The sequence below is a fragment of the Octopus bimaculoides genome, chromosome 3 (assembly GCF_046866305.1).
Source record: "Octopus bimaculoides isolate indiv1 chromosome 3, ASM4686630v1, whole genome shotgun sequence".
NCBI lineage: Eukaryota > Metazoa > Mollusca > Cephalopoda > Octopoda > Octopodidae > Octopus > Octopus bimaculoides.
In genome coordinates this window covers 2360577-2380439 of record NC_142930.1, presented here as the reverse complement: position 1 = coordinate 2380439, position 19863 = coordinate 2360577, and the positions used below count along the sequence as shown (strand labels likewise).

Here is a 19863-nt window from a genome sequence, read left to right as displayed (position 1 = left end):
ATGAATGCATGTATATGTGTATAAAATACACTGCTTTAGAGATTGCTTATTAACAATACTCTCAAATAAAATACAGGCAGGAGTTGTAATGCTCCAATTGAGCTTAATTCCATTTAATAATTCAAACGGGAGGCAAAGTAAGCAGAAAACTAGAACATTTTAGTTTTATATTGATTTTACTAACGTGGGAGAATATACACACACACACACACACACACACACACACACACATATATATTGGATTTTGTACATGGTTATTGGTTATGTTCCTCTGGTTTTCCACTTCGAATTATGTATGTGTGTATATATGGATGTGTATGTATGTGTGTGTGTGTGTGTATGTATATATATATATGTATGAATGTGTATATACATATATTTTATAATATAGTATTATTAATATCAGGAAATCAGTATTAGAAAATTCATCAGAAAGATATATACATCATCATCATCGTTTAACGTCCGCTTTCCATGCTAGCATGGGTTGGACTGAGGACTGGTGCAATCGGATGGCTACACCAGGCTCCAATCTAATTTGGCAGAGTTTCTACAGCTGGATGCCCTTCCTAACGCCAACCACTCAGAGAGTGTAGTGCGTGCTTTTACGTGTCACCCGCCCGAAAACGGCCACGCTCAAAATGGTGTCTTTTATGTGCCACCCGCACAAGATCCAGTCCAGGGGCACTGGCAACGATGTGTAGAATAATTGTTGTATTAAAAATATATGTAAATATGCATAAGTATAAATATATAATATAATAACTTTCCCATATTACTTCATAAAATTTTTTCTAAAAACTACCATTCGTTGAATTATACAAATTTCACATTTGATATTTTTTAAGTCTATAAACTATATTTGGAATACAGGATAATATAATGGATTTTACACACAACTATTATGGATTAAAGTCTCATACTAAAGTGTAATTACCAAAATCAAAAGCAGTAATTTTTAATATTTAATTTATATTTCAAACAAACACCTTTTTATAATATTACTTCATACTTTTAAAAAAACTACCATTCGATAAATTATAGAAAATTCAATTCTCTGAAGAATGCTTATCAATATAGGATTCCATTATAGGGAAAGCGCTTTTGTGAAACGATCGTAAGACGCTTTAAAACTTAATTCAAAATTTTTAAACTATAATATTATATTATATATTTATACTTATACATATAATTTTAACACAATTATTCTACACATGTATATATCTTTCTGATGAATTTTCTAATATTAACAATAATGTATTATAAAATCTATATATAATCGCTCGTATTAAATACATAACTACTTTAATAGTATTAATACTTTGATACAATAGAGCACTCAATATAAATTCAGTTTATAATATTCTCATTGAATATATTTAACTAGAGATTTATGAATGTGTATATATGGATATATGTATATATGTGTGAGTATGTATGTGTCTGTGTGTACATGTATATATTGTATGTATGTATATATATATATATATATATATATATACATACAAACATTTGAGTGAGATCATTGCCAGTACCGCTGGACTGGCTCCTGTGCAGGTGGCACGTAAAATGCACCATTTTGAGTGTGGCCGTTGCCAGTACCGCCTGACTGGCATTCGTGCCGGTGGCACGTACAAGCACCCACTCCATTCTCTGAGTGGTTGGCGTTAGGAAGGGCATCCAGCTGTAGAAACTCTGCCAAAGCAGATTGGAGCTTGGTGTAGCCATCTGGTTTTACCAGTCCTCAGTGGCATCATTGTTGTTGCCACTGGGAGAAGAATATTTCTTTTTCATTCTGCTTCCGGTTTTTCCTACTCCTTTGGCTGCTTGCTATCTCTGTGTTTTAAACCAGTTTATTGTTGCAATCAAAGGCTTTCTGTTTATCCATGTTTACTTTTTGCACCCTCACACATGCACTATATAACCAGAAACAAATTATTTCATGTATATGTATGAAACATCAGTATAAATATCAAGTTGCTACGTACGTTTCACCATTCCAATTATTTGGAGCTCAGCATTGGGTGTTCCAAGGGTATTTGGTTGTCTAACTGCAATGGATCATCAAAGGAACACTTTATCGATCTTGCGTGGCTGGAATATTTATATAGTTTGGATTTTTTTTTTTGCTTGCCTTGTGGCATAAGAGGCAAAGGCTAGTTTTTTCTATATCACAAGTGAAATGGAAATCTAAACTACATAAGTAAGAATTCATACCACTCAAGATTAATAATCAAAAGCATATCGATCAGAATATCCAACTTATCAACTAAAGAAATCTTTAAGAACACACGGTGCTATGATGAGACCCTACATGGCAGCAGATAATAATGAACAGATCAGGTAGATAGCCATGGAATTTGAAACCCATCACAAGTTACATGCTAAGAGCAATACAATGAGAGAAACTCTAGTGTGATCCTTAGAAAAGACACAGTAATCCTCGCGAACAAGAAACATTCGGACCTGACTTAATGACGGGAAGACCAACAATATTACGAATAAGCCTTCCACTAAAGGGCGGGGGGGGGGGGGGAATAACTTCTATTGTGTCAGTGGTGATTTGGTTGCTATTTCTTGCAGTTCCAGAAACTGCTCAGTGTTGCCTCTTATAGTATAGTTCAAAATCCGAAAGTTGGTTTTGTTTTAATGCTCTAATGAAACGCCACAAATGGAAACTTCCAAAGAATGCTGGGAAGGTTCCAACTTGTTTGCCGTTACGATACGTGGCTTCACCTTCCCTGGTGAGTTAGCGGCAGTAACACCGCTCGTTACTCATAATTACCGCCTATTTTGTGCTTTGTGGTTTGAAGATGGTGAAAATATCGAAAATAGAAAACAGGTTCATCTTCAACGCAGTTAAATTGGTGAAAAAAAAAAAAGTTGTCAGCAAGTATGAAAGCATTTGAGAAGTTTGGTGTTGGAACGACGACAACGAAACAGGAGAAACTGTTAAAAGTCTTATGCTAAAAACGATGAACAAAATCTTATGAAAAAACATTACATAAACTGAAGACTGAAGATCTCGATTGCGCACTGATTGGTGGGGGGTCGTCAGCGTCCGAATGAACGCATGTCAGTTAAGGGAACGCTGATCATGAAACTAGCAAAAGTCTATTATGAACTGAATATTGGAGGCAGTTGTAAATATTCAGCAGGCTGGTTATATAAATTTAAAAGGCACGGCAATAGACGGAGGTGTGACCAGGTTCTAAGGTTTGTGGGAGCAAGCACATAAAAAAAAGGCGCCATTACAAACACCAAATGATTTTTAACTCATTTCTCATATTACGTGAAATATTTAATTACTTATTAATAATGTAAGTTTGTTCTCCATTCATTAATTTCATGTTTCAGTCACGCTGTCATTATGGTATGAAACTTGCAGAAACTGATACAGGTAACGAAAGAGTTGAAAAAAAAGTCTGCTCGGTGGGAGCGGTCGCTCACCACTGGCAATAAATATTCAAAGATTTGTAAGAATGAAACATTTGCTGAGCAGAGAAATTCATTGAGGAGTTTACGAAGATCGTCGCTGATGGAAATCTAACAGCAGAACAAAGTACCCTCTCCCTCAAATTTCTCAGACCTGACGTAGTTATAAATGTCCGGGGCTGCATTTGTCTTCAAATTTGTGAGCAGGGATCATATCAGATTTTTTTTTTTTTTACTATAGTAGGCACAACACGATATTTTTAGTGAGATCGGAATTTCAACTCCACCAGCGTCACCTGCTGGCACGTTAGAAAATCATTCGTGCGAGTTCGTTGCCAGTGCCGCTGGACTGGCTCCTGTGCAGGTGACACGTAAAAAACACCATGTTGAGCGTGGCCGTTGCCAGTACCGCGTGACTGGCCCTCGTGCCGGTGGCATGTAAAAGCACCCACTACACACTCAGAGTGGTTGGCGTTAGGAAGGGCATCCAGCTGTAGAAACTCTGCCAGATCAGACTGGAGCCTGGTGCAGCCATCCGGTTCACCAGTCCTCAGTCAAATCGTCCAACCCATGTTAGCATGGAAAGCGGACGACTAGCGTCATAACTTTTTTTCTATTTCCATATTAATTTACTTGCAATCATGTTCATTTTAAACTCATACATGTCTAGTAACAAAAAAAAAAAAAAATAGAATACAGATGAAAATTGATATCTTACCTTTATAATTGCATATGCCGGATTTTATGGAATTGAGGTTTAAAGAAATTATCGTTGAAATACGCGGTCAGTGAAGAATAATAATGATAATTCCGTCTCGTAGAGTCCCAAAGCCTGGAATTTTGTGGGAAAGGTCGACACCCAGTACTCAAATGGTACTTGTCAACCCCGCAAGGATGAAAGGCAAAGATGTCCTCGGCGGAATGTGAACTCAGAATGTAGAGACAGACGAAATTTGATGGGAGGCGACCAGTCGATTACATCGTCCCCAGTGTTTCATTGGTATTTAATTTATTGACTCCGAAAGGATGAAAGGCAAAATCGACATCGGTAGAATTTGAACCCCGAACGTAGCAACGGGCGAAATACCACTAAGCACTTTGTCCAGCTCACCGCCTTAGTAATAATAATAATAACAATAATAATAATAACGATGATGATCTTATAATATACAGTACTCGGACTACAATTTGTTGGACGAGAGAGAAAGACTGCAATGAAAGTCAAAAGAGTACATTCAGAGTACAATGAAAGAAGAAAGAATGCATTGAAGAAGTTCTGGATTAAGAATGTAAAAACAAGGTTAATTAGTGAAATGCGCAAATTAAATGTTTTGCTCTATTTACTGCATCCTACCTTTTTGAGTTGAAGCTGCCCGGCGGGGGGTAAATTTTGTCTTTCATCCCACTGGAAAAAAAATATAAAATAAGTACCGGTAATATGCCAAGGTCGAGGAAATTGAGTTTTCTAGATATTCTTTTCTACTTTAGGCACAAGGCCCGAAATTTTGGAGGAGCGTGGGGGGGGGGGCAGTCGATTAGATCGATCCCAGTACGGAACTGGAACTTATTTATCCATCCCCAAAGAATGAAAGGCAAAGTAGACTTCGGCAGAATTTGAACTCAGAATGTAAAGACACGAAATACCGCCAAGCATTTCGCCCGGCCTGCTAACGATTCTGAGTTTTCTAGATATTGGAACAACTTCGATCTAATCAGCATTTTATCGATTGTTTATGAATCAACGAAAAAGGTGAATTTGGTTTTCTATCACCTGTACTCACTAGGGTTGGCATAATATGGTTAGAAAGTTTATTTTGCAGCCGCATGGTCCTGGATTCGATCCCGTTGCTTTGGTATCTTGGGCGAATGTCATTGTCTTTAACCTCGAGTTTATCTATTCCTTGTGAGTGAAATTGGGTCGATGAAAACTGTAAAGAATCCTGTCAGGTGAATTGTACCTGTTGTTCAAACGGTATGGCCTTGTCTCACGCTGATTCTGCCCGAGAATTACGTTAATATCACAAATGTATGCGGAATACTCAGCCAGTTGTACGTTAATTCAGTTGCTCGAACAACAGCATGTTAATCGTCGAAACCGACGGAGATCCACTACTATCACTCGGTGAAAGGTGAAAGAGTGGTCTACACAAGAGTCATTGCCCGGTGATAATTTGGTTCATGAGGAGAGCGACACACTCACGACTGGTGGCCATTGCGACTCATGACCAAGGCTGTTTTTCAGCAGTAAAAAAGCCTCCCCATCACGGGGCCCTATAGTATTCATTGACAACACGCCACTTCATATATATAGTAGAATTAGGCCCGTGAGGTCTCCGGGCCGCTGCCCAGGACTTCAGGCTGCATCGCTCATCATTATCTTTCTATAGAAACTCCGAAGGGATAAGAATTATGGAGAATGAAAGCATACTCCATTCGCTAATTGTGTGGCCAATGAGGTACGTGGCTGCAGGATTCCTGTGACAGCTTGAGACGGGGAATGGTTTAAGAATCAATGGGGTTCAGAGTCCGCTGCTGATAGCTGACCTCCAAGATATCACTCGCGAATGAGCGAAGTGGTAGAAAGAAATCAAAGAATTTGTTGGTTTTTTTAAGCAGCTGAAGGTATTAAATGGATTCATGGTGGTAAAGAAGAGAGATATCCTGTTTGTTGTTTTGTACGAAGAGAATGGAGAAAACCGGTGGGAAAAAAAACAGTGTTAACTTTTAGAGATATAGGAGTGTTGTTGACTGGGGGGGGGGGGTCTCTTGATTGAAGCGGAGTCAAGAAGTTGGTGAAATCTGTTTAGCTAAGGAGTTGCAGTTAAGAAATGAGGTTGGCAGTGTTAGGTGTGGACTGAGATATATAAAGAAAAAAAGTATCGGCGTTTAATTTTGCTTGCAACAATTGTTCCTGGTAAATAATAAAATTGGTCGTTAGTATCACCGGGGCAAGATTTGTGTTTTTCATTGCAATACATAATCGACGCGTGAGAATTCCTACAAGGTGTTCAAACTCGATGAAAAGCAGCCTCTCCGCCCCTCCCCGTTCTCTCGCTCCCGTTGTTCATGATTGACTTCCGAGATCTTGAAAAAAAAAAAAGGTTGTATGTACATAAATATAAATAGATTATCTCAGCAAATGTTTGCTTGTTATAAGGTTGGTTCATTCAAGCGTATTGTTCCGCTTCATTGCACAACCCCTTCTTGTCATACTTTCTTTTTTCACGCTCTCTTCAAATATCATAGCACAACAGAAAGACTATTTCAATGCACATTAGCAGGTTTCAAACACACGCACAGACAATGTGTGTGTGTGTGTGCGTGAGTGTATGCATGTGTGCGTGTGTGTGTGTGTGTGAGTCCATTCAACAACGAGTTTTCTCGCATGGGAACTATGAAAGCACAACGTTTCCACAGTAGATTCGTTTTTCTTAACATCACACATTGACTTGTTACAGCTGTTGCATTCCCCGATATTTTACAGAATTGACATGGGTTCGAATTGTTAAGACGTATTCATCTGAGGCCATTGTATTTTTTCATCAACAAAAGATTCCAGCTGTTGTGAAAATAAAATTACCCTAAAAAAGCCACAAACTACGATTAAATTAATATAATAATTGGTTACCTAATGATTTCGAACTACAATACATTCTTACAATACTTCTCTTACCTCTATTATTATCGATGGTATCGTAATTCTTGTAGCGGAGATCCAGAAAATGGTAAAGGCTGGCAGTTATTTTGTTAGTTTCTTTTGAAAGAAACATGATCTTGGTTGTCAAATCTATTGATTATCAATCAATTATCGATTTATCAAAGCAGTCCCACTTGCTTTTGTGTATGTTGCTGTTTTTTTGTTTTTTTCAGTCTTTTGAGCAGCAGTGTAAAAAAAAAGAAAGAAAGAACGGGGTAGAGTAAAGTTTCTAGCTGAAACCAAACCGACGAAAACTGGTATCGATTTCCGGTTGGTGCGAAGGGTTAAGAAATAATTGAAACGACCGCAAAGACATGTGGCATAATGGTTAAGCTGTTTGGCTCACAATCACAATGTCGAGGGTTCGATTCCTGAACCGGACTGCACGTTGTATTGTTGAACAAGGTACCTCATTGCTCCAGTGAACTCTGTCTGAAAATGAGTACGTCCTAGTATTGCCACAGCTCTTTCTTCTTGTCTACAGCTGTCATGTCTTGAACGTTCCGCTGGACGAAAGGGTGGGAGAGTCGAGAGGGTGTCCGTTTCTGCTCGTGACTGCAGAGGCACCCAGAACAATTAGCGAAAGCCGGGTACATGTTGTAACAAACTGAGCTTTTGGGTCACAAAAAGGTGAAGTCACCCTCACAGTTCAATATGAACTCTTACAAGGCAGGGACTTGACGTTTGTAAGAAACCTAGTCCGGTGCTCAACAATTTGTACCAAATACCGTTAAATAAGATATGTGGAATGGTTTTGATGCAGATGTCTTCAGAAGATCTGAAGGCTGAACGGCGTCGAGCTGCCAGACTCGGTAGCACGCCAGGCAAATGCTGAGAGGCATTTCGTCGGACTTTACGTTCTGAGTTCAAATATCGCCGGGATCAGCTTTGCCTTCCATCCTTTCGGAGTCCATAAAAAAAAAAAAACACCTGTTGAGTATTGGGTTTGATGCAGTTGACTAATCCCGTTCCCTAAAATTGCTGGCCTTGTGCCAAAAGTTGAAACGAGTATTAATTCCAGCTTAAAGGCTGCCAGAGTCGGTAACGCGCCGGGCAAAATGCTTTGCGGCATTTCATTTGTGTTTGTATTTTGAGTTCAAATTCCGCCGAGGTCTATTTTACTCTTCATCCCATCGATGAAGAGTAAAGTAAGTTACCTCCCTTAGCTTAAAGTTTTACTAAGGGATTTCGTGGTCCTATCTTTTTCAGTCATTAGACTGCGGCCATGCTGGGGCACCGCCTTGAAGAATTTTAGTCGGACCAATCGACACCAGTTCTTTCTTTTTTATGCTTGGTTCTTTTCTTATTGATCTCTTTTACCGAACCGCTAAGTTACGTTAACGTAAATACACCAACACCAGTTATCAAGTTATCAAGACTGATTGTCAGGCAAATGTATCCACATCTTTTGGAAGCAACAATCCTCACTGGACAAGGAAAGAGAGAAAATGTGTTTATTCCAAGAATTCCATTGATTCCAGCAGACATGGCTTTTGGATTCAATTTCCAGTAAAAGTTAGTTTTGCAATGACAAGGGTTAAAGGGCAATCACTGGAAATTGCTGGATTTCCCCTCATGCAGTGCAGTGCTTTTCCCATGGTCAGCTCTATGTTGGTTGTTCCAGAAACGGCAACAATCTCTTCATACGCCAAATGGTAAAACCAGAAATGTTGTTTATCTTGGTGCTTTACAGTGATCTCCAAATGTCACAATGATACAAAATTCTCCAAATGAGAGACTGTGATATAAATCTGAAATGGTAAGGTACCAATAGATGTTTTATTATTTCCGTCTTTAGTTTTGGGCCACATTCTAATAGGGCGGCGAGCTGGCAGAATGGTTAGCACGCCGGGCGAAATGCTTAGCGGTATTTCGTCTGTCGTTACGTTCTGAGTTCAAATTCCGCCGAGGTCGACTTTTCCTTTCATTCTTTTGGGGTTGATTAAATAAGTCCCGGTTACGCACTGGGGTCGATCTAATCGACTTAATCCCTTTGTCTGTCCTTGTTTGTCTCATCTGTTTAGCCCCGCCCCTGTGGGCAATAAAGAAATAATTCCAAATTTAGCAAAAGGACAACAATCTTGAGGGGAGGGGTTTAGTTGATTATATCGACCTCACTACCTGGATGGTACTTTATTTTACCGACCCTGAAAGGATGAAAAGCAAAGTTGACTTCAGCGGAGTTTGAACTCAGAACGTAACGAGCCGGAAGAAATGCCGCTTAGCATTTTGTGACGCGTTACAGATTCTTCCAGTTCGTTACCTTCCTATTAATGATAGGAATCTTTTCTACTACAGGCGAAAGGCCTCCAGTTGGTTTGGCGAGGAGCAAGGTGGGGGTGTCCGCAACTGGTATTTAATTCACCACCTCCGAAAGGATAAATGGCAAAGTCGATCTCGGCGAAATTTCAACTCGAAAATCTATTAATGGTCATGCTAAGCTCAAAGAATTTGTCAACGTCACGCATAGACAAGAATCGTCAGATTGATAAAAAGAAAAGGCGCCGACCTAGTAATAATATAGTGGGAGGGTTCCATTAACTACGGCGCTCCCTTTGTAAATATGCTGCCTTCTGTTGGTTTGCTTGCGTTGATATTGATTTCAAATTTCGGCACAAGGCCAGCAATTCAGGAGTGGGGCCTAAGTCGATTACACCGACCCTAGTGTTCAACTAGTACTTAATTTATCGATTCCGAAAGGATGAAAGACGAACGAAATACCGCTAATCATTTCGCCCGGCGTGCTAACCATTCATATTCCTTTATTGCCCACAAGGGGCTAAACATAGAGGGGACAAACAAGGCCAGACAAAGGGATTAAGTTGATTACATCGACCCCAGTGCGTAACTGGTACTTAATTTATCGACCCCGAAAGGATAAAAGGCAAAGTCGACCTCGGCGGAATTTAAACTCAGAACGTAACAGCAGACGAAATACCGCTAAGCATTTCGCCCGGCCTGCTAACCATTCTGCCAGCTCGCCGACCCTTACTGGCACTTTATCCAAAATACAATTTAATTTTGATAAAAATTTAATTCGTTGTTTCAGTAACAACCACAGGATTCAGTAAAATAGTCCCTTCCTTTCCTTAGATGATTTATAATTAACAGTGATCGATCATTTAATGCTGATTCAATAATGGGTTTATTATTGGGGAGACATTCTTGTAAGAAGCCGAACATTTCAAGCAATCGTGTTTTTGTTCGTCATCAATCCATGATTTCGTGAAATCTATGTGGAATAAACAAGAGACGCTTTGCTCAACACAGAAACTGCAGGAGTTGCAATTCTTTTGATGAGGATTAATGGTATCATAAGGTAAAAAACCCTTCCGTATCCCCAGTAGGTAGCTCAGGGTTCACAAGCGTTTCGCTCGAGTGAGGTAACAAGGATTGAATTGACCTTCACTTGCTGAAGGATTCCATTTGTGGTCTCTTGTCAACAACATCCACCTTGAGCTGGTTATGAGCTGCCATATCTGTCTCCTTGATGGCTCTCTTTAGTTGTTTGAGTTCAAAAACTAATCTTCTACAGGAAAAGAAAAGAAAATAAGGCCAAAAATCTTTCTGAAAATTCATGGTGACCGACTTCCTATTGGAAATGAGATCACATTTCATACTATGACAAGAAATACTGGCTTAAGAAGATTTTCTTCAAACCTTTCCTCCGAATTTTTTTGAGTATTTAATAAATAAATAAATAAGATGCAGTCTTTGGATTTGTCTTTGGATATTTTGAAGAGTAGAGATGCACAGGAACAAAAATTAACCGGGTAGCGAGGGGACTCAAAGACGAACAGTTGGACAATATGAGAGGTTACAAGAAGAAGAGAGAAATTCGAAAGGTGATGGGCAAAATGGAAACGCACAAAACGGTAACAATAAATCTTGTGTACAGTGAATTGTGTTCCGAAAGAAAGAAAACGGAAAAGAAAAGGAGTAGTCTAACGTTTCGGGTGAATCCTTCATTAAAGTGTAAGAAAGAAATAAACAAGAAGAAAGAACCAAGAAGAAGAAAAAAAACAAGAAAAGAAACGATACCTGTTTAAAGCGCGTGTATACTTTTCGAGTACATGCTGCAGAATGTGTGTGAGTGTGTACCTGCAGTTGAGATGTATATAAACACAATTTTGTTTTTGCTTCGAATAAACCTTTTCCAGAAAAGAATTTACATGTATTTATAATTAAAATTCCATCTTTAAAAAAGTGAAACTGAAACAAGTATTTCCTAAAAACAAACAAAAACAAAAACGCCAAACAATTGATTAGATAATTAGTTAAGTACTAGCAAAAGGAAGCGAAGTATAAACAGCGCGTGAAGTTTTATTAGCAAAATTACCCTCCCAATGCATAATAATTTTTTACAAATACAACTTATAAAGATGGAATTTTAATTATAAATACATATTATGCATCATTTAGTTACGTACCTTGTTTTCATTTTTTTAAAAATCTTCTGGAATAGAAATTCTGCCAAGGTAGATAAAACCAAATACCAGTCAACTACTAGGGTCGATATAATTGACCACAGCCCTCTCAAATGTGATGTTTTAAGAGCATGTTAAAAATCAATAAAAGTGAAAGTACGTCATTTTAAATTTTCACACAACAAACTAACAAATGCTGTATGCGGACACAAACTGTGTGTCGATAACTAGCTGGAAAAGAGGTTTTCCCGGGGCTAAAACAACAGTAACTTCGTCCTTTATACGACTGCCAGGATATGTTGGCATATAAACTTTACAAGAAGGAACAAATGCTTTGAAACTTAAATATATTTATATACATGCCAAATGCAGACATGCCAGATACAAAATATGTTTATATACAATAAAAAAGTACTTTCTATTTGAAAAAAAGCAAAAAGAAAAACGCCAAAAAATTCATTAGTTAATTAGATAATTAGTTAACTATTAGTCAAATGAAGCGAAATACCCTTCTAATGTATAATAATTTTTTATAAATACATTTTTTTTCTTAAATGGAAAACAAAAATATTCTTTTCTACTCTAGGCATAGGGCCCGAAATTTGGGGGAGGGGACCAGTCAATTAGATCGACCCCAGTACGCAACTGGTACTTAATTTATCGACCCCGAATGGATGAAAGGCAAAGTCGACCTCGACAGAATTTGAACTCAGAACGTAAAGACAGACGAAATACTGCTAAGCATTTCGCCCGGCGTGCTAACGTTTCTGCCAGCTCACCGCCGCTGCCTTATCACAGATAATTATTTTCTACTCTAGGCACAAGGCCCGAAATTTTGGAGGAGGGGACCAGTCGATTAGACCGACCCCAGTACGCAACTGGTACTTAAAAACCGTTAAGCCTTTCGCCCGGCCTGCTCACGTTTCTGCCAGCTCACCGCCTTGGAAAACAAAAATATTGTAGATTCAGAACCTCAGAGAAGACCGTTTTTGTTCAAAGTTACGGGTGGAATAGTTTAAGATTCCTCGCTAAAATGAATAAGTTAACCATTTTTAAATGTTTTCTTTTTCTTTTTTACTCGTTCATTATTCATTACTTCCTTTTTTTTTCCTTCCTTCCCCCACCCCCTTTCATTCATTATTTCTCTCTAAATTTTCTCCCGGTTATTTCTTCCATCATTTCTTTCAAGGTGGCGCCCTGGCAGAACCGTAACCGCGCCGGGTTAAATACTTCGCGACATTTCGTCCGTCTTTACGTCCCGAGTTCAAATTCCGCCCTTTCGGGGTCTCCGAACACTGAAGCCGATCGAATCGACTCCCACCCCTTCACCCCACCCCAAAATTGCTGGCCTTGTGCCAAAATTTAAAACCAATATTTCATCTTTCTTTCGCTCTCTCATATCTCCCCCCCTTTCTATCTGCCCCCTCTCTCTATCCCCTTTCTCATTCTCTTTTTTCTCCCTCTCTCTCTCTTTCTCTCTTCTTCCCTGCAAATCTTTCATTTCTTTCTCTTTCATTGCCGTTTCTTCTTCCTCTCTTTGTCTCGGTATTCTTTCCTCCTCCATCGCTTCCCCCCCCACTCTCCCTTTTCCCCTGTTCCTTCCGCCTCCCCCTCCTCCCTTTCATCTTGTTTGTGTTCGGCCACCGGTTAACGACCAGCAGAACTGACCCTCCCAGACCCTTCACATAATCGTCGAAGAAAAACCCGACTGAAACAGTTACTTCCCACGCTCCCCTTTCGGCAGACGAGTCGCACCCCAGACTGGGAGACCCGAAGACGATGCAGAGAAAAGGGATTAGCAACAGAAGTGACGGAAGGGGAGAGCAGATACAACGGGAGAGAGGGAAAGGGGAGAGGTTGAAAATGGGACAAGGGAGAGAGAGAGAGAGAGAAAGAGTGTGCGCGCGCGTGTGTGTGTGTGTGTGTGTGTGTGTGTGTGTGTGTGTGTGTGTGTGTGTGTGTGTGTGTGTGTGTGTGTGTGTGTGTGTGTGTGTGTGTGTTATAGAGCAACAGACAGCAGGAGAAAGAAGGGTCGGCGGTGGCGAAGGACAGCTAAACAGAGACAGCGTTAGGCGGAACTAATGCATCAATTATATTATTGCCAGTCGCCGGCTGTAAATTTGAACAGGTGAGTAAGTTAGCTTAGCTTGCAAGATAGCGAGGGTGTAGAGGTGGGGGAGGAGGAGAGAGAGAGAGAGAAAGAAATATAGAAAATACTACGGATATATAATAAACAAACTCAAAAGTGTGGTCGTCGCGTGGGAACCGGTAATTATTGAACTGTACACGCTCCTACAAATATTTATTACACTTAGATATACACACACACACACACACACACCATGTACACACGCATACACATTTACACAATCATATGCCTATCCATACACATATGAACATGTATATGCGCACATACATACACATATACATACGCATATGATCATGTATACACATATACTGACAGAGGCTCCGACGCACATCTATCCATGCGCACAGCCATATATACTGGCAAACAGGTAAAGGAGATGAGCTGTCTACCTGTCTGTCTATTGTATTTTCTCACGGACTGCGATGTGAGCAAGATAACAGCACATTACTCATACAGCGGCAGATTTTATAACGAAACAAATTGCAAACAAACATAAAACAAAATGACTAAAAAACATAATAGACAAATAAAAAAAAAACAAATATATACAGGTGTAATTATAAGCGTTTCTCTATTTTGCTTCATTGAATATATTAATTATCATTACGGGTTGGCGGGGGAGGGGGAGGGGGAGAATGGCAGATAGACGCCTCTTTTAGTGCGTTACTGTCACAAGATGCTTCTATTGCATTCTTTGAAAGAGGAAGATGGTTAACACTACTGCTGAGCTTGGGGACAACAGTCAACCATTATGGACTGGTAGGTATACACTCACTCACGTATACATACATACATATATAAGTTAAATAAATACGAAAATATATTCGTGTTTGTATACACACACTGATACATATATACATGCACACGTGTGTTTATACATTCACGTATATATATATATATATATATATATATATATATATAAGCATTCGTGTATAAATGTATGTGTGCGTGTGTATGCATATATACATGAGTATATGATTGTCTATATATGTATGTATGGCACCAGCCTGATCATTGTTTTATCTTACACATTCCCACGCTAGCATGGGTCAGGTGGATTTCGTTGAGGCAGATTTTCTATAGCTAACTGTCCTTCCTGTCTATGCACACAAACACACACATTATGTGTGTGTATATTATTTATATACACACACATAAGTATACATTTATACATAAAAGTGTATCTGTTTGTGTGTGTGTTTACCAAGAGCTAAGTTTGAATTCCCCCACCCCAACCATCGCTATCTTGATAAAGAATGGTCCTCATTTCGAAATACCATCACTGGAACAGTAAAAAGTGTCATTGATTTCACCAAAAAGGGATTCAGTATTGGTTCGACAACAACAACGATGAAAAGCGCAACACGAGCATGACCAAAGAAAAGACCGGTTGTCAAAAATTCAAACATCAATATCAAGTCTAAAACAGAGTAAAACAGAACGACTGGTGGCAACAGAAGGCAATAAAGCTTTAGGACTTCAGCAGATCTTAGAAATATCTTCGCTTGGACGATACAATTGTTTGACTCAGAAGATTGTCCATTGACGATTGCACTAACTGCAGACGACACCAACAACCTGACAGATTCACGAGATAGCGTCTCTCGAACGCTGGGGGGAAAACTCATTTTCCTCACTGTTGAAAGAGAAGTTGATAACAGCAGATGGTTTCGTGAGAAATGTCCCACGTGAGTCCGAGCAACTATGAATGGGTGCACAACCATTTTTTCCAGAGTGTGGAAACTCCATGAACAGAGTGAAGCCACAAAAATCCCCAGGAGCTCACAACATTTCTCTTGAATCACTGAAACACGGAGTGAGGGGCTACTTCTCAAAACCAGGCTTTTCTCTTTGATCCTAAAAGCGCTGGAAGATCGCAGAGTCCCAAATAAATTTTGCAATTATTATCGTCGTCTTCAAGAAAAGAGGTCGAAAATCTTGTGGAAATTATTGTAGAATGTTATTGCTGCCCGCTGCAGGATAAAATATTTCAAGATTCGTTGTACAATTGACGAGTTTCAGAGTAAAAGAGAAACAGAACAACAGAAAGCACTTTTCCTTGTCTTCTATGAACGACAACAGGCTTTTGATAGCTTTATCAAGAGAAACCATGTGAATGGTTCTAAATGCTTTGGTTAACCAAACGACTTCACCTCAATGGTTCAAGTATTGTATGAGGGTATGTAGGGTCATGTTGCTTTTTATCAAAATAATCTTTCTAAAGTTCCCGATTATATGTAGAATGAAGCGGAGTTGCATTCTTGCACCAATGCCTTTCTTATACTTGTGTCTGTGACGTATTTTTAACATCGTCCAGGCAAACCAGAGGGAGCCTCTGTATGGTTGCTCTGTCCGCTAGACATAAAACCTAAATCTATAAACTACATCCTCACTTTTAGCACTGTGATCGATAAATGTAATATGAAAAAAAAAAAAGATACTGGATAGTCCTGGTTGGAACGCCTTCGGTCATAGGTCTGCCCAAGGGTCAGGGCTGACCTGGAGTAAAATAATTTTAAGAGAAAGACGATATCTCCCTTATAACGAACTGCTTTCGAAGCTCAAGAACTGAAAGATTGGCTGAGAGTATTGTATTGTCCGTGCATTCTCTGTCTGCCAACCCTCTTCACTTTGATTGTCAATATTGACAAATGGACAATGGTCAGCAAAGTTTAGGACACGTTTAGAAACGTGTAGCAACTCACCTGATAAAAAGAAAACAGTGTGTTTGCTGAAACGTGCTGAGAAGACGAGGGTCTGTAATAAAGTTCGAAGATAAAAAGTAATAGGTTGGTAACACAATACAGTGTCAATACCTTTCGTGTAAGCTTCATTTCATATTAATTGGAATGGAAGTTGTGGCTTTCATTAACTGTTTCTTCACCTTATTTGCTTCCGGGTATATAAAGATGCTAGCCATGCACACACACACACACACACACACACACGTATTTACTAACGTTTGACGTCTACAGAAAACGTGGGCTCGTGTCCCACGGGTAGCCTTCGACTTTTTCTATCCCAAGGGGTTTTAATCCAATATTTACACGCTATTATTTATAGTCCTATCTACTTTGAGTCCCACCGATAAAACCGAATTATTTCATGTCCTTTCAAAATCTCCAAATTCACTCACTCACAAAAACATTAAGTCAGTTTCTGAAAGTATAGTTTGAAAAATCTATTTCGCTAAACTCTGGAACCATTCTCACTTAGAGGAACAAGTATTTAACCTCTCCATTCAGTTAATGTTCTCTCTCATATATTATATATATATATATATATATATATATATATATATATTTTATATTAGCTGAAATTTATAGAAAAACAAAAGACGAAGACAGATGTATGAGCAAGAAGGTGTATTAGTTTGACGCTCGGGAAAATGAAAAAGTCTTTTACGTTTCGAGCCTACGCTCTTCAACAGAGAGGAATAAGAGAAAATAAACACAGAGAGAATGCAAAAAAACCTGTCGATTTAGCGGTCAAAGACCTCTTTTACTCTTTTACTTGTTTCAGTCATTTGACTGCGGCCATGCTGGAGCACCACCTTTAGTCGAGCAAATCGACCCCAGGACTTATTCTTTGGATGCCTAGTACTTATTCTATCGGTCTCTTTTGCCGAACCGCTAGGTTACGGGGACGTAAACACACCAGCATCGGTTGTCAAACGATGTTGGGGGACAAACACAGACATACACACACACACATATATATATATATACACATATATATACGACGGGCTTCTTTCAGTTTCCGTCTACCAAACCCACTCACAAGGCTTTGGTCGGCCCGAGGCTATAGTAGAAGACACTTGCCCAAGGTGCCACGCAGTGGGACTGAACCCGGAACCATGTGGTTGGTAAGCAAGCTACTTACCACACAGCCACTCCTACGCCTAAAGTGGATTTATATATATATAATTATTAGTTATTAGATAATAAAACGAGTGGTTTATACCTGGTAGCTTACTGATAAAGCACGCTCACTTTTAGTGTTCGTTATGTATTTGGTTAATGAGAGCGGAAGATGGAAGATAGAATTTTTATTAATCACCGCAATTGTTTCGACCCATCTTGCATCGATCCCTCGCGTGTGAGATACTTAGAAACTGGTTCAGGAGCATCCGACGATGTAGATGTGTCACTTCGGGTGATAAATGAAGATATATCCTTTAATTTACTGCTTTTCTTTACACGAGCTGGGAAGATACAACTCGTTAAAATAACAGTTCCGCAATGTATCTATTTATCAGCCGGAGAGACACATCTACATCGCCGGATGCTCCTGAACCAGTTAAGTGTCACACACGTGAGGGATCGATGCTAGATGTGTCGAAACAATTGTAGTGATTAATAAACATTTTCGTATCTTCCATCTCTCGTTAACCATATATATATATATATATATATATATATATATATATATATATATATATATATATTTGTACACACACCCGCGCGTGCATATATGGGTACAGGACGTCACAAAACGTTAACATGAAATACGAAAAAACTTTCCTTTGCAAATAACGAGAGAAACAAATGGAAAACAGGACAAGTAACATAAAGAACGACCCTTCATCAGTTGTCGGTTGTTTATCTATTCTACATTTCGATCAGATAATTTTTATGTCCACCTTAACATTGACGCCCTGTTAGAACACCAACAATTTGTAATTTTGAAATTCTGTATATGGACATCAGCGTCTGAAACGTAACTGCTACCTTAACTGCTGTCATTAAAAGATTCGTGAATACTTCATTTATTATCCTCACATCTGCAATTAAAAGTGGAATGATTGCTTCTGATATTTAGAATATTTCAAAGAGAACATACCTGTGTTTCGGTTTATTTCGACCTTAAATCCACTGTCAAATATCTCTTACAGAAATACATTATCTGTGTCTCATGATTCACGACAGCAAAAGACACTAAAGTAACCTTGGGGACGATCCAAAAATCGTTGTTGTTAACCAAATTCCAGCGATGGGGATCTGTTTCTTTGTTGGAAACCAGTGCCTTCCTTCATACAGGAATTCTAATAAAGAGAAAAAAAAAGGAAGGAACCTGCATAAATTTAAGCAAGTCTTGTCGGTAGTCCAAGGGTTCCTACGTTGCCCGTTTTATTTTTTGGCGTTTAAGTGACCGTGATCAGATGAACCCTTCCCTCTTGAATGGGACGTCAGTGCGTCCCAGGGTCGTTCTTTCACAGCTAAGAGAAGAATCCAGTAACGAGGAATTTTGCTCAAGGACACGACGCACTGCTCGGTCCGGGGATCGAAACCGATCATGAGCGCTACACCTAAACCACTTGGCAACGCACCTTTACACACACATACCTGTGTGCACGCCATTATCTACCTTTTCTCCTCTTACGCAGGTATGCTTAACTCATTATTATTCATTTGCTACGGCTCGGCAGATAGGTGTACAGGTGAGACACACACACACACACACACACACACACACACACACACACACACACACACACACACAGTAAATATGTTGATTATGGTCTTGTTACTAAGGTGTTTTCCCGCGACCCGACACCGCCGCCACCATGACCGCATTAGCAACAACAACAACAACGATGATAATCAGGACGACAACAATAAGAAGCATTTCGTTGTTTCTCTTGCACGTGGGAACGTGAGGCAGAGACGGTCTCCACGCCTCACCCAACCTGTAACCCGACTCCATCTGTCACATCATTAAACAACCTCTGTTGCATTCACTTTTTTCTAGCGCCACATCCCCCCATCCCCCGTCACCGCCTTCCATTATGGCTTTACGCATTTTGTTTCAATTCTAACTTCATCACACACACACACACAATTGTGTATGTATTTCTTTTTATTTTCTGATTTCATTTACTATTATTATTATTATTATTATTGTTATTATTATTATTATTATTATTTCCTTTTCATTTTTCTGTTTATCTTTCATTCACACATTTTTTCTTGTCCTTTTCTTTCCTTCTGTTATTTCGTTTTACTATCACTTCTCTCTCTCCCTCTCCCTCTCTCTCATATATACATATATTTATTTACCTATCTTTCTGTTTACCTATCAATCTTTATCCATATTTACCTATTTACCCCCCCTCTCTCTCTAATTCTTCCTTCCCCCGCCTCTCTCTCCCTCAT

The 19863-nt window shown here is 39.2% G+C and overlaps 1 long non-coding RNA gene across 11 annotated transcripts in view; it reads right to left on the bottom strand.

The window, feature by feature from the left end:
- LOC106867352 (uncharacterized) overlaps positions 1-19863 on the bottom strand; it is a 47204-nt gene that overhangs the window by 779 nt on the left and 26562 nt on the right. Inside the window, exons 2-6 of one of the 11 annotated variants that reach the window (XR_016240955.1) lie at positions 18551-18752; positions 5217-6519; positions 4790-4840; positions 4154-4549; positions 1989-2051 (exon numbers count right to left, since the gene is read on the bottom strand). This is a non-coding gene — a long non-coding RNA (uncharacterized LOC106867352). Of the gene's footprint in view, positions 1-1988; positions 2095-4153; positions 4645-4789; positions 4841-5216; positions 6520-11173; positions 11234-18550; positions 18753-19863 lie in introns of those variants that run through there. The other 10 variants (XR_016240960.1, XR_016240958.1, XR_016240956.1 and 7 more) reach the window with 10 other exon arrangements.